This window comes from Mauremys reevesii, linkage group 1, assembly GCF_016161935.1.
Source record: "Mauremys reevesii isolate NIE-2019 linkage group 1, ASM1616193v1, whole genome shotgun sequence".
Lineage (NCBI taxonomy): Eukaryota > Metazoa > Chordata > Testudines > Geoemydidae > Mauremys > Mauremys reevesii.
The window spans coordinates 187,763,601-187,778,399 of record NC_052623.1 but is presented as its reverse complement, the minus strand read 5'-3'; the positions used below and the strand labels follow the sequence as shown (position 1 = coordinate 187,778,399).

Below are 14,799 nucleotides of genomic sequence, written 5' to 3'. Positions count from 1 at the left end.
ACCATGTCAACATCTGTGAATGAAGAACATTTTTCTGCCTACTGAACATTCAGCTCTTGCTCATGCTTTTACAGCACAAGCCATAGTAAAGGGCAGTGAAGAGCCATGCTGCTTCAGGAGCAGCCTTGTATTCAGGGGAGCCTTCATACAGTGCTATCCCTTTGAGAGGGGCAACTCTGTGTGGGCCAGTGAGAGGAGGGCAGGGCTGCCCAGAGGTGGGGGCAAGAGGGGCAATTTGCCCCCGGGGTCCCCACGAGAGTTTTTCAGGGCCCCTGGAGCAGGGTCCTTCTCTCTCTCCGGGGGGCCCGGAAAACTCTTGCGGGGCCGGGCCCAGGAGCTTCTTCTGCTCCCGGTCTTCGCCAGCAGGGGGTCCTTCCGCTCCGGGGCGGAAGGACCCCCCACTGGCGAATTACCGCCGAAGTGGGACCCGCCGCCGAAGTTCAGCTCAGTCTTCGGCAGTAATTCGGCAGCGGGGGGCCCTTCCATTCTGGGACCCGCCACCGAAGTGCTCCGAAGACCCGCGGTGAGGGCCCCTCGCTGCTGAATTACCGCCGAAGACCGGGCTGCACTTTAGCGGCAGGTCCCGCTTCAGCGGTAATTCGGCGGTGGGGGGGGGCCCCCGCCATGGGTCTTCGGGGCACTTCGGCGGTGGGTCCCAGAATGGAAGGGCCCCCCCGCCGCCGAAGACCCCAGGCCCCTGGAATCCTCTGGGCGGCCCTGGGGGAGGGAGGAGGAGGAGTGGCAGGAAAATGGCCCCACTTCTACCATGTTCCCTTTATGAAGCCAGTTTTCCTGGAGGGAACAGGGAGGGAGAAATCCCTGCACTGCCAGAGAACAGAGACTGCTATATTGTTTAGCCCTTATGTGTGCTGTGCCAGGGGTTTGCTCATTGTAAAATCTTGCTCTCCTCCCTGCCCCCTCTCCCAAAATATTGGTTCTAAAATTTTTTATCCATGCACTAAGAAGAAGGGTTTTACAAATATCAGAGTGTCCATGAACATAGTGTCAACTGCACACAACAAAGAACCCTGTATAATGCACCAAAAGTTCTGCTGATTCATCCAGACAGGTGCAGTTCATCAACTTTTCCAGTGAAGATAGAAAGGAGGAGGTGGGCATGGACTTTAGAGAGAGGAAATTAGGAGACTAGGAAAATGGAGGTTCTAGTGGGAAATGCTATGCAAAGCCATGCTCAGGGAGGAAGCTCAGACTGGGGTTTATCTTCTGTCAGCGTTTGAGTTACCAAAAAAAACACACCCTATGAAAAACGATACATTTCTACACAAAGTACAGGATCTGTGTGCTCTGTTGAGGATGGGTTAGTATAGCACCCAGGCAGGTTGATCTTGCCTGGCTGTACATGACAACATTGATCATGGAGATTTTCACTAGTGGATAACTTTTTCTTATGATAGTATTTTAGTTCTTTGTTTGTACAGCACCTAGCACAATGGGGTCCTGGCCCAGGACTAAGGCTCCAGGTGTTACCACAGTACAAATACATAATAATAAGTTGCTCTTTTTATCATTATGAGAGCTGTTCAATTCTTGTAAATGAAGCATTCTTCTCTGTGAGCTATTTACAATCTGAACTTGATTTCTACAAATATATTCTCTGTAAATATTTGCCAAGCAGGTTATGCAAACAAATTTTAGCCTGTGGGTTGTATGCAAGCTATTCACTTTGACTATTCTGTATTCCTGGTGCATGACTGATTACCCAAGTCATGTGGCATTGTTTTTAATTCTTGACTGGATGGCAAAGTGCTAAATAGAAAGATGATGAGTAATGAGTAGCCAACAATGAGCCACACATTTGCAGAATGAATTTTCTCATGAATAATTAATCCTATAAAGCCCCATATAATTTCTGGGACTTGTAACTGTAAAAACAACCAAAACCCAACAAAACAGAACTAACCCCCAACAAATACTTTGTAGTCTTACAAATACTCAAACAATAAATATACGATACACTTGTCCCTTATAGGGTGACCAGATAGCAAGTGTGAAAAATTGGGACTGGGGGTAGGGTGTAATTGGCACCTATATAAGAAAAAGTCCCAAATATCAGGACTATCCCTATAAAATCGAAACATCTGGTCACCCTAGTCCCTTACCATTTAAATAACAGTAAACCTTACTTGTTGCTTTTATTTATAAAACTATTTGCAAATTGCTTTTGCTATTAGCCAGCAGGCTTCAGTTCATGATCATTTTTGCTAGTAACAGCACTTTCTATTTCAGGAAACCCACTTGGTTTTTTAATTAAAGCAATTGTTGTGGGCAAGGCAATCACTGTTCCTTTACAGCCAAGTTCTTAAATGTACAGCTTGCTGTAGCCCAGGGTACTAATGGTATGCAGAATCTTGTTACACACAATTGGCTTTATTATCTCCTCTCTGGCTTACAAGAAGATGTTCTTAATTACTTGTTGCATCACTAATTCTTTTCCTTTTTGAGCTGAAAGTTGATTCTCCTCATGCTGGCATAGATACCACAATATGCTTCCAAACCCAGTCTTCAAGAATGACCTGGCATTAATAATTACAAGCTGCCCAATCCTTTTAAAGGAGTGAAAATGGTAGGCCCATTTTTGAAGCATGTACATGAGCATAGGCAATTCTTTCATCCTGGGCTGGAGAAGCAGTCTATTTCCACCTGCTACGTACTGACACATGCAGTCAAATAGGCAAATCAAACCTGCAAAAAAGACAAAAGCAACTCCTCCTGCCCAAACCTGGCCAAAATCCACCCAACTACCAGAGCAAACTTGAACCTATAAAACTTGGATTCTTTCAAATGTGCTCTGTCCACCGCCACACTGGGCTGCCCACCTTTACATAGAAATTGACAGCCTCCCACTCTTACCCAAACCAGAGAAATCCATACTGCTTCCTCAAACATTTCTAACTTCTCTCCAACCCAGCATAAGTACAGGCAATCCAGCTGCTTCGTAGCTGCATTCTTGGGCTCTGCAATGAGGGAAGCAAGATTTGTGTCTTATGTGATGGGTTCCTGGTCCAGGAATGGGGCTCCCCCAGGCATAACTGCAATACAAAGAAGTTGTAATAATAAATCATAATGTATTAAGTATTATTCATTATTTATTATTATTATTATTAAGAATGGCCTGGGCCAAGGAAGATAAGTTTGTGGGAGACAGATCAGCGGAGTGGCCATCAGATTCTGCCTCTGAACACTCTCATTTAAATCCTCTCTGCTGCTCCTAAGTACTAAAATTATATGGTTTAAAGGTAAATAGTGAATTAAAAAATAAAACTTTCCCTCTTACTATTCCATTATGATGTATAAAACCAAACCCAAACTTTTCATTTTACTGGGGATTACATTCAAAATCCATGAGAAAGCTGAATAATGTCACACATGCTTGAAACATGAGCTGCAGCTTTCCTTCCTTGCACAGAGCCCCTCAGTAAAGATACGGAAGGGAGGACCCGAGATTTTAAATGTAAAGTAACAAGCCATTTTTCGTAGCATCTATGAGGCTACACATTATGAAAGAACAGTAAAGGGCAAACACATGTCTTTGTTTCTGCTTTGCTGATCATCTTCAGGCTTTTCAGTTTTAACACTGAGTAGGAGCACTTTCAGTAACAACAGTAATAAGGGTTTTAAATTTGTGTGATTAGAGGCAGAGTGTAAAGTGCTGAGATAAAGAGTGCTGGTGGGTTAGAAGCATCATTTCAATTTGTTTTGGGGGGAAGCAGAGTTTCCAGAGGACATTTGTTAGAGAAAGTATTCTTGACTCCATTTTGAGATGACCTTTGCCCAGTGAGGGCCTCACAGCTATTTAATATTTTTGTGCCTTCCCAATTTCAGCTGTCACAAGCATCTATTGAAAGGTCTGATTCTCTTGGTCCTGCACTGTGGGCAGTCATTTGCACCACAGCAAAGGGGGTGTAATACGTTGCTCTGGTTTGATAGCATTTTGTGCCCACTTAGTATTGATACAAATGACCGTGCATGCTGCAGGATAATGAAGAATCAGGCCCTAAGTCTGAGGCGACTAAAGAAAAGTGGCTACTAGAGAGACTGAAAGGCTGGAGAAGGGACTGAGTAAAGCTGATTGGAAATTATCTGACAAAACTCAGTTCGGTAGAAAAATGCCAATCCATTGAATCTGAAATGTTTCATGAGAATGGATCAGGGTAGGCAAACTTTCAATGAATCACAAGCAGGGTTCAGACAGAAACCGACCTTCCACATAACATGCTGCAAATGAAAACTTTCTTTTTACTTCAGATCTCAGCTCCAGCTTTAACTTCCACAGATAAAATATCTTTTTATTTAAAACATTTGTTTTCATTTATTAACATTTGTAACTAAGAGGGCTTGCCATGCTGGCCCTGGGACCATTATGTAGATTACTTACTGACATCTGAAAACTCTTTGTTTGCCCAATCACTTTTTCCTCATGTCTGGCACTATAGCTCTAGTTACATGTTAACACCCAAATACCAAGGATTAATTTTATATGCTCCAAAATATTAGGGTGAAACTCTACATAATAATTACCAAGAAACCAGACTTTTTCCATTAATTTTAACTAAGTAATCAATGGCTATTGTGTTAACTCTCTAACTTCCAAGTAAGGCAGAGCTCCCTCTTATTTCATTACCACTGAATACAGGGACAAAAAAGAAAGCCAAACAGAAATTCATATTTCAGTTATTGTGAAGGGTCTTGGACCAGTGCCAAGAAATGTAGACATAAAACTGCAACTTCATAATTCATTCTTAGTATTGCTTATTAAGTAATTAATTACTTTAACTCAAATTAGAGTGCACACTCTTTAGGGCAGCGACCAGCTTGGTGCCCTTTGTTTGTACAGAACCTAGCACAATGGGGTTAGGGACTCTAGTGGCTACTACAATACAAATAATATGTAATAACACTCTCCAGTTGTAAAGGGCTCAACTGTAAAGTGTGGCATTATAATACACTTCCTACAACAGGTAGTTGGGCGTTTTCAGGAGAGATTGAAGGAGCAGGGCCATTGATATCACTTTGAGATTCACTTCAGCTCTGATCAAAAGTCAGAATTTGAATCATTTGAACATGAGTCCATAGAAACATATCATTTAGCATTTTTTTCCTTTCATGGCATCAAGCTGAAATTCACACCAAGATAACTTTTTTCATATGTGTAATTGAACACTAACCTGTTACTGTTCTGATGCAACACTGCTGTAAATCAGATTCTTATTCACTTGCTCAAGCATATATTAAAAGATTACTTTTAATTTGGATTTGATGCCTTGATCTCACTTTCTCTCTCCTTGATCGTAGATGTAATGTAGTAAATATGCGTATCTAAGAAGATGTTCTATTCTTTTTTAAGTAGTCTACCCACAAGTCAGATTCTGCCTCCCTTACTTATGGTGAGTGGCCCCATGACCTCAGTGGTACTACTTGTGAAGCAACGACCTACCCAGTAAGTAAAGGTGGCAGAATCTGGTCCAGCCTTAGCCCCTACCTTTTATTTATCAAGTCAAAAACCAACACACCTTTTAATAGGTTCAGTCTGCCACCTAGTGGACACCATTATAACAGACCTCTTCTACTGGGAAACTATTCAAAGATGTCTTCTACTCCCAGACACATCTAGTGGTCTCTAATGCTTTATGAAAGGTTTAGTATTGTCATAAAAAGAAAAACTAAGGTAGTAAACCATCCACAACATATAATTTGAACAGTCTCTCAGTCTTTTTTGCCTCCCTTCACTTCTTACAAAATGCAAGTTTCAAAGATGCTAGAAGATGAGTAAATAGTTTTTGTTTTTAAGTCAGGGTCTTCCACATCATGACACCAAAAGACGTACGAGTATTTACAGTAAAATGAAATTATATTAATAGTATGAAGATAAGCACACTCTACACACACAAAGATCCATGATCTAGTATATATACAACTCTAAAGGAGAAAGCACTGTCTTTCACGTACATTACAGAGCTCTTAATTTCATATAAGTCCTGAATGGACAACCTAGACACTTTTAAAACTAGTGCATCTTCTCAGATGTAGTGATACTTAGGCTTAGAGATCCTCTTAAAACGAGCTCCCTTTGTAGTGGGAATTTATCTTACCATTAATCCTTATGCATTAAAAACAACTAATTACCTTAATGCAAGTTAAGGACAGACTTACATTAATCTCTATAATGGCTACTTAGTTAGTCTAATGGTTATTGCTACAGATTTATGCCTTACAGTGCATAACATTCAAACACACAGAGCTGGGAAGCTTTGCTTTTAAATCTGACCACAGTGTTTGAACTATGGTTGATGAAGTGGGATGAAAGAAAAAAAAATCCATGTTGAAAAGCAGCATTGATCTAGCCCTCTTGAGCATGCTGAAAACTTATAAACACTTTTACTGGGCATATTTTGTTTTATCTATGATGTTCCCCTTTCTGAATTCAAAGGGCGTAAGCAAAAATATTGTGCGTCCGAGGGAAGGTCCTTTTATGGATCTGTAATTGGTTAAAATATAGGAAACAAAGGATAGGAATAAACAGTCAGTTTTTAAAGTGGAGAGAGGTAAATAACAGGGTCCCCAAAAGATTTGTACTGGGACCAGTGCTGTTCAACATATTCATGAATGATCTGGAAAAAGGGGTAAACAGAGAGGTGGCAAAGTTTGCAGACAATGCAAAATTACTCAAGATAGTTAAGTCCAAAGCTGACTGCAAAGAGTTACAAAAGGATGTCATGAAATTGGGTGACCAGGGAACAAAATGGCAGATTAAATTTAATGTTGATAAATGCAAAGTAATGCACACTGGAAATCATACTCCTAACTATACATAAAAAATGATGGGCTCTAAATTAGCTGTTACCACTCCAGAAAGAGATCTTGGAGTCACCGTGGATATATCTGCTCAATGAGCAACAACAGTCAAAAAAGCAAACAAAATGGTAGGCACAATTAGGAAAGGGATAGATAATAAGACAGAAAATATCATAACACCGCTCTGTAAATCCATGGTATGCCTACACCTTGAATAGTGCATGCAGTTCTGGTCACCCCATCTCAAAAAAGAGAATAGGAAAAAGTATGGAGAAAGGCCACAAAAATGATTAGGGGTATGGAACAGCTTCCATATGAGGAGAGATTAATAAGACTGGGACAGTTAAGCTTGGGAAAGAGACAAACTGAGGGGGGTATGGTAGAGGTCTATAAAATCATGAATAGTGTGAAGAAAGTAAATGAGGAAGTGTTATTTATCCTTTCATATAATATAAGAAGCAGGGGTCACCCAATGAAATTAACAGATAACAGGTTTAAAACAAACATAAGGAAGTATTTCTTCATACAAAGCACAGTCAACCTATGGAAGTCATGGCCAGGGAATGTTGTGAAGGCCAAAAGTACAACTGGCTTCAAAAAAGTACTAGATAAATTTATGGAGGATAGATCCCTCAATTACTATTAGCCAGGTGTGTCAGTAGCACAACTCCATACTCTGTGCTTACTAAACCTCTGACTGCCAGAAGCTGGGACTGCCTGACAAGAGCTGGATCACTCAATAATTGCCCTGTTCTGTTCATTCCCTCTGAAGCATCTGGCTCTGGCCACTGCTGGAAGACAGGATATTGGACTAGTGGGACCATTGTTCTTACCCAGAATGGCCAATCTTATGTTCTTAGTTCATACAACTAAACACTATTTAACATGAATTCCTTCTTGTTGATCCTGTTATTTTATACTATAATGGGCTTCCCTCATTATAGATTACCATAATTATTATAGGGGGAAATCCTGTTTACTTGTGGTGGCAGGGGCGGCTCCAGGCACCAGTGCAGCAAGCCTGTGCCTGGGGCAGCAAACCGCGGGGGGCGGCCTGCCGGTTGCCGTGAGGGCGGCAGTCAGGCAGTCTTTGGCGGCATGCCTGCAGGAGGTCCGCTGGTCCTGCGGCTTTGGCGGCAATTCGGCGGCAGGTATGCAGAAGGCACGGGACCAGCAGACCTCCCGCAGGCATGCCGCCGAAAGCCGCCTGACTGCCGTGCTTGGGGCGGCAAAATACATAGAGCAGCCCCTGTGTGGTGGTACTTGGAAAGTACAATTTTCATGAGTTTATGCAATGCTGACTGTCAGGTACTATGGAGCCAACACTAATATCGGTCAGAAAGCACTATGCTGTTCCTACACAACAAAGGATTTGTATCAATACCTTTACAAAGGGCTTTATGCAATATGTTAACATATTTCTGTTCAATAGTAGAATTCTGTTGGATCTAGAAACAGTGATTTTTCTAGTACTTGCCATTATCTGGTGGAATATGAATGCTGATTCTCTAGGTCAAAGGTTCTCAAACCCATTCATAGCATGGACCCTCTCCCATCTCATTCACTATCATGCAGATCAAATGCCCTGCCATATATAACTGAACAACATAGATCTATATATTTAAATACAAGAAAGGACCATTATGATCATCTAGTTTGATCTTCTGCATACCACAGGCTATAGAATTTCACCCACTGATTCCTGCATCAAGCTCATAACTTCCAGATGAGCTATAATATATCTTTTATAATATATCAGTCTTGATTGTAAGCCTTCAAGAGACAGAGAATGTGCCACAGCCCTTGGTAAGCTGTTCCAATGGTTAATCACTCTCACTTAAAAATGACAGATAATATTGTCATGGGTTGGATCACGGAAAACCCTTTTGGAACTGCCTACTGATGTGCTGAGACTACCCCTGAACCAGTTTCCCCTGGCAGCTCAGGACTTCAGTGCCCTGCCTGGTTTGAGCCAGACATGGACCCAGGTCTGAACCATGTCCCCTAAAAGCTGCAGGCTTAACTGGAAACAGCTTAAGAAGTGTTCCCGTCTCTAACACTCAGATGCCCAACTCCCAATGGGGTCCAAACCCCAAGTAAATCCGTTTTACCCTGTATAAAGCTTATACAGGGTAAATTCATAAATTGTTCGCCCTCTATAACACTGATAGAGAGAGATGCACAGCTGTTTGCCCCCCCTGCCCAGGTATTAATACATATGCTGGATTAATTAATAAATAAAAAAGTGATTTTATTAACTACAAAAAGTAGGATTTAAGTGGTTCCAAGTGATAACAAACAGAACAAAGTAAATTACCAAATAAAATAAAAACAAAACACGCAAGTCTAAACCTAATACAGTAAGAAAATGATTATTGATGAAATCTCACCCTCAGAGATGTTCCAGTAAACTTCTTTTACAGACTAGCCTCCTCCTAGTCTCGGTCCAGCAATCACCTACACCCCCGTGGTTACTGTCCTTTGTTCCAATTTCTTTCAGGTATCCTTTGGGGGTGGAGAAGCTATCGCTTGAGCCAGCTGAAGACAAAATGGAGGGGTCTCCCAGAGGTTTAAATAGACTATTGTGTGGGTTGAGGCCCCTCTCCTCTCTCCTATCCAGAATTCAGCTCCAAGATGGAGTTTTGGAGTCACATAGAATCATAGAACTTAAGATCAGAAGGGACCATTATGATCATCTAGTCTGACCTCCCGCAAGATGCAGGCCACAAAAGCTGACCCACCCACTCCTGAAATAATTCTCTCCCTTGACTCAGCTGTTGAAGTCCCCAAATCCTGATTTAAAGACTTCAAGTAGTAGATAATCCTCCAGCAAGCGACCCCTGCCCCATGCTGCAGAGGAAGGCGAAAAACCTCCAGGGCCACTGCCAATCTACCCTGGAGGAAAATTCCTTCCCAACCCCAAATATGGCGATCAGCTGAACTCCGAGCATGCGGGCAAGACTCTCCAGCCAGACACTCAGGAAAAAGACTTTCAATATCCCAACATTGACCCTCGGTACTAATTACCAGTGGTCGCACGTTATTGACCTATTGACTAAATCACGTTATCCTATCAAACTATTCCTTCCATAAACTTATCAAGCTTAATCTTAAAGTCAGAGAGGTCCTTCGCCCCCACTGTTTCCCTTGGTAGGCTGTTCCAGAATTTCACTCCCGATGGTTAGAAACCTTCGTCTAATTTCAAGCCTAAACTTCCCGACTGCCAATTTATATCCATTTGTTCTCGTGTCCACATTAGTACTGAGCTGAAATAATTCCTCTCCCTCCCTGGTATTTATCCCTCTGATATATTTAAAGAGAGCAATCATATCTCCTCTCAACCTTCTTTTGGTTAAGGAAAACAAACTGAGCTCCTCAAGTCTCCTTTCATACGACAGGCTTTCCATTCCTTGGATCATTCTAGTGGCCCTTCTTTCTACCCGTTCCAGTTTGAATTCATCCTTCTTAAACATGGGAGACCAAAACTGCACACAGCACTCCAAATGAGGTCTCACCAACGCCTTGTATAACGGGACTAGCACCTCCTTATCTCTACTAGAAATACCTCGCCTAATGCATTAGCTTTTTTAACGGCCACATCACATTGCCGACTCATAGTCATCCTGCGATCAACCAGGACTCCGAGGTCCTTCTCCTCTTCCGTTACTTCCAACTGGTGAGTCCCCAGCTTATAACTAAAATTCCTGTTAGTCATCCCTAAATGCATAACCTTACACTTCTCACTATTGAACTTCATCCTATTACTAATACTCCAGTTTACAAGGTCACCCAAATCTCCCTGGAGGATATCCCGATCCTTCTCCGAATTGGCAATACCTCCCAACTTCGTGTCATCCACAAACTTTATCAGCCCACTCCTACTTTTGGTTCCAAGGTCAGTGATAAATAGATTGAATAAGATCGGACCCAAAACCGAACCTTGAGGAACTCCACTGGTAACCTCCCTCCAACCCGACAGATCACCTTTCAGTACGACCCGCTGCAGTCTCCCCTTTAACCAGTTCCTTATCCACCTCTGGATTTTCATTTCGATCCCCATCTTTTCCAATTTAACCAGTAATTCTTCATGTGGTACCGTATCAAACGCCTTACTGAAATCAAGATATATTAGATCCACCGCATTTCCTTTGTCTAAAAAATCTGCTACTTTCTCAAAGAAGGAGATCAGGTTGGTTTGGCACGATCTACCTTTCGTAAAACCATGTTGTAATTTGTCCCAATTGCCATTGACCTCAAGGTCCGTAACTACTCACATGTCCATGCATGACTGAGTTCCTTACCAGCCAGGCCACATTCCTGGGAAAGCTCAGATGTGGAGTGGCATCTCCAAGTTCATTGTTGGATTAAGTGTTTCTTGATTGGGCACTTACTGAGAATAGTCTTTTCTCAAGAAGCTGACCAAATGCTTTACTAAGGCTATTTAATCTCAAACAAGTACACAGCCAATATTCATAACTTCAAATACAAAAATGATACATGCATACAAATAGGATGAATATATTCAGTAGATCATAACCTTTACAGAGATATTTTACATGGCATATGTAGCATAAACATATTCCATTTATGTCATATGTACATTCATAAGAATATTTCCATAAAGAATTATGGAGTGCAACATCACAAATATAACTTATTAAAATACAATTAACATACCCATGGGAACTACAGTACTGTTGAAAGGAATAAAAAACCAAAAGTCAGAAATATATTTTAAATGCAATTAACTTATTTTAATGCACTCTAGCAGCTGGAAACAAGGAACAACCAGCACTGTAAGGCCGGACATCTCTCCACCAGAAACTCTGGCTTTGGGGTTTGGGCTTTGGCCCTGAGTGCCAGCAGGTCTAAGCCAGCCCCTGATGACCCCATTAAAATGGGCTCGTGACCCACTTTGGGGTCCCAACCCACAGTTTGAGAACCACTGCTTTCGATAAACTTTTCAATGATCAGGAAGGTTTTCCATTCCTAGTGCTCCTCATCAGACATCTGTGTTTTTCATCGCTATGTGTTTCAAAACTAACATGGGAACCAAGTTGAAAGGAGAACCTCTAGTACAAAGGAATGTACCGAGTTTCCTTAGTGAGCAGATCCATTGCTCATAGTAAGAGGCAGTTCCTGCCCCAAAGCACTTAGAGTATTATGTGTTTTCGTGAAAAAGCAAAAACAAAACCAACAACAACAAAAAAACCAGTGCAGTCAGTCACTGTAAAATGCTGGTGCTGCTGTTCTTCTTTCTTTCCTTTTCTCACCATGTGTTCACCAGTTTAAACTAAGAATTTAGAATCAGGAGAGAGGAAGGGGCTAACCAGGGAGAGAGGACGCAAGCATAATGGTGATACTTCCACCCACAGATGAAGGAGAAGCTAGGACTACAGTGGAATAAACCAATCTGTAGCAGGGCAGCTGGCCCCATCAAGTGAAACTGGTCTCAGCTCTCCTGTTCCATTCCAGGTACTCTCATTTGGACAAATAAAGAGGGCAGGACAGCACCTGGGGGGCTACAAAAGGTCAGGGAGGAGTCAGAAGAATGGATGACTTTATCAGTGGATAAAGGACTTAAGTAAAAGAACTATGCAGGTCAGAATAGGGAAATCCTACTCTAGCATAGATACAATCACAAATGGCACTTCATTTATGGGGGTGTCATCAGCTCTAGCTTATTCAATACAATGATAAACAGTAGCCCAAAAAGGATGTGCACAGGCATTTCCTTGTTTGCAGATGATTGTGCCATATGGGCTAAAAACAAAAACCAGGAAATATCTGAGAAGTGACTCAATGAAGCACTTAGGAAAAATGCAGAATGGAAAATCATGGGGCTTTAAATTTTCAATTCTCAAAATTAAAGGAATGATATTCACTAAAAAGAAAATTAAAAAAAGAGTGTAAACTGTCTTTACGTGGACAGTAAATAGCTATACAAATCCCTGGGTGTAACATTTGATAGCAAGCTAACATGGAAGGATTGCATTGAAAATACTGTAGATAAATGTAGAAGTAAAATCAATCTACTTAAGTATTTTCAGAACCCCTTGTGGCTATGGCAGGGTTTCTCAAACAGGGTACATCCCTCGGCCTGCACTGCTTCCAGCAGCTCCAATTGGCTTGGAGAAGCGATCTGCGGCCAGTGGGAGCCGCGATTGGCCGGACCTGTGAACGGGGCAGGTAAACACACCGGCCCAGCCCACCAGAGGCTTTCCCTACACTAGCGGCGACCCCTGTTTGAGAAACTCTGGGCTAGGGTGACCAGACATCCCAATAAAATCGGGACTGTCCCGATATTTAGTTGTTTGTCTTGTATCCCGACCGATGTATGATTGAGACACCATTTGTCCCAATATTTTGCACTTTTTTTTTTTGCTTTGGCGGTGGTCCCCCTCCATGTGTCCCGATATTTTGTTCTTGTCATCTGGTCACCCTACTTGGGGCACAGATAAAAAAAACAATGTTAATGCTTTACAGGTCATTAGTAAGACCAATCATGGCATCCATACACAAATCATTTAGTTCAGCATCAAAAAAAAAAAACACAACTACATGCAATCCAACCCAAGTCATGATGCATTGCATGTGGTGCCTGCATCATGACCCTTTGTGTGTAATGCAGATAGCTGCTGGTGAAAGGCCTGTAGCATTAAGAATGAAATTACTGGACTTAGCCTTTTGGACAAAAGTCACAGGGAAGATGAACAAGGAAGATGGAAACACTGAAATATATGAATAATGCTGGATATTCAGTGGACAACATGGGTGGGGGGGACCCAAAGTATGGGCAAAGTCAGAGTAAAGAAAGATCTAAAAGAATTTAGCATATATAACCATGGGAAAATGCATTATAGTTGGAAAATCATACCCACCTCTGATATAAATGTGGAACTATATAATGAATTTAAAAGGGGAAAAGGAGCGCTAACTGTATAAAATTTAGCAAATCTATATTTGTGTGATAAATGGGGAAAACATTGTTAAATATTTATGGATGGGTTTAAAGATGAGAAAACCAGGAGAGTGGGGACAGCATTCTGTGTCACAACACTTGGAATAAACAAATTCATTAGACTGTCAAATTTTGTCACTGTTATGATGGCTGAAGTAACAGGGACAATGTTGATATTATATTGGGTACTGAACGTGCAACTTACCTCTGTTGCCATGTTGTCAGATTGGCAATTAGGACTACTGGAAATCAAAAATGGGAAATCAGATAGCTGAACTGATACAAATAATGAAATATTGTTACTAACAACAGAATTGCACAGATAGGAGTAAACTGAAATAGCATGGACTCTAGCGCATTTTGGGATAGCAGGAAATGAGATAGCATTCAAAGTAGCAAAAAAGCTGTAAAACATTAAAAAAGAACTAAGTGAGGAGTGGTAGGAAGTACGGACAAAAGAAACAAATGGGTAAATATTTCACGAGGTATGCCCTGGAATTGAAAATGCTGACATACTGCAAGAACTTGAGTGAAACAGTGAGGTAGTTCTACACCAAATACTTATCAGACACTGTGGTTTAAACACTAACTTGACCTTAATTAGTAAACACAAAGATGAGCTGTGAGAGACATGCAAGGTCAGAGAAATGATTGATCATGTCCTCTGGGAGTATAACAAGTATATCATTAATGGGGGGGCGGGGTTGTATGACAAACTCAGGGACCTAAAAGTGATGAAGTTGACTCTAAAATACCTGGTAAAAGCATCAGGAAAATGGGTCACCATAAAGAAATCTACAGAATTAAAAAAAAAAAGGGAAAAGAAAGAGACTATAACTATATATCATGAAATGCAGCTCCAGGTGGTTATTGACTCAGAATGTGAGTCTGCTATGCCATAAAATGGAAGTAGAAGATGACAACAATGACAACAACAGGAGAGGAGAGCTGCCAGACACAGAGGGTGGAGAAAGCTTAAGGCAGGGGAGCAGCAAGAGGGGTTTGCTGGTTGACATCCCCAAGGC

The 14,799-nt window shown here is 41.5% G+C and overlaps 1 long non-coding RNA gene across 9 annotated transcripts in view; it reads right to left on the bottom strand.

The window, feature by feature from the left end:
• LOC120393895 overlaps positions 1–14,799 on the bottom strand; it is a 29,160-nt gene that overhangs the window by 13,107 nt on the left and 1,254 nt on the right. For 8 of the 9 annotated variants that reach the window (XR_005592189.1, XR_005592191.1, XR_005592208.1 and 5 more), the window contains exons 1-2: positions 9,204–9,432; positions 2,872–3,050 (exon numbers count right to left, since the gene is read on the bottom strand). This is a non-coding gene — a long non-coding RNA (uncharacterized LOC120393895). Of the gene's footprint in view, positions 1–2,871; positions 3,051–9,203; positions 9,433–14,799 lie in introns of those variants that run through there. The other variant, XR_005592195.1, reaches the window with a different exon arrangement.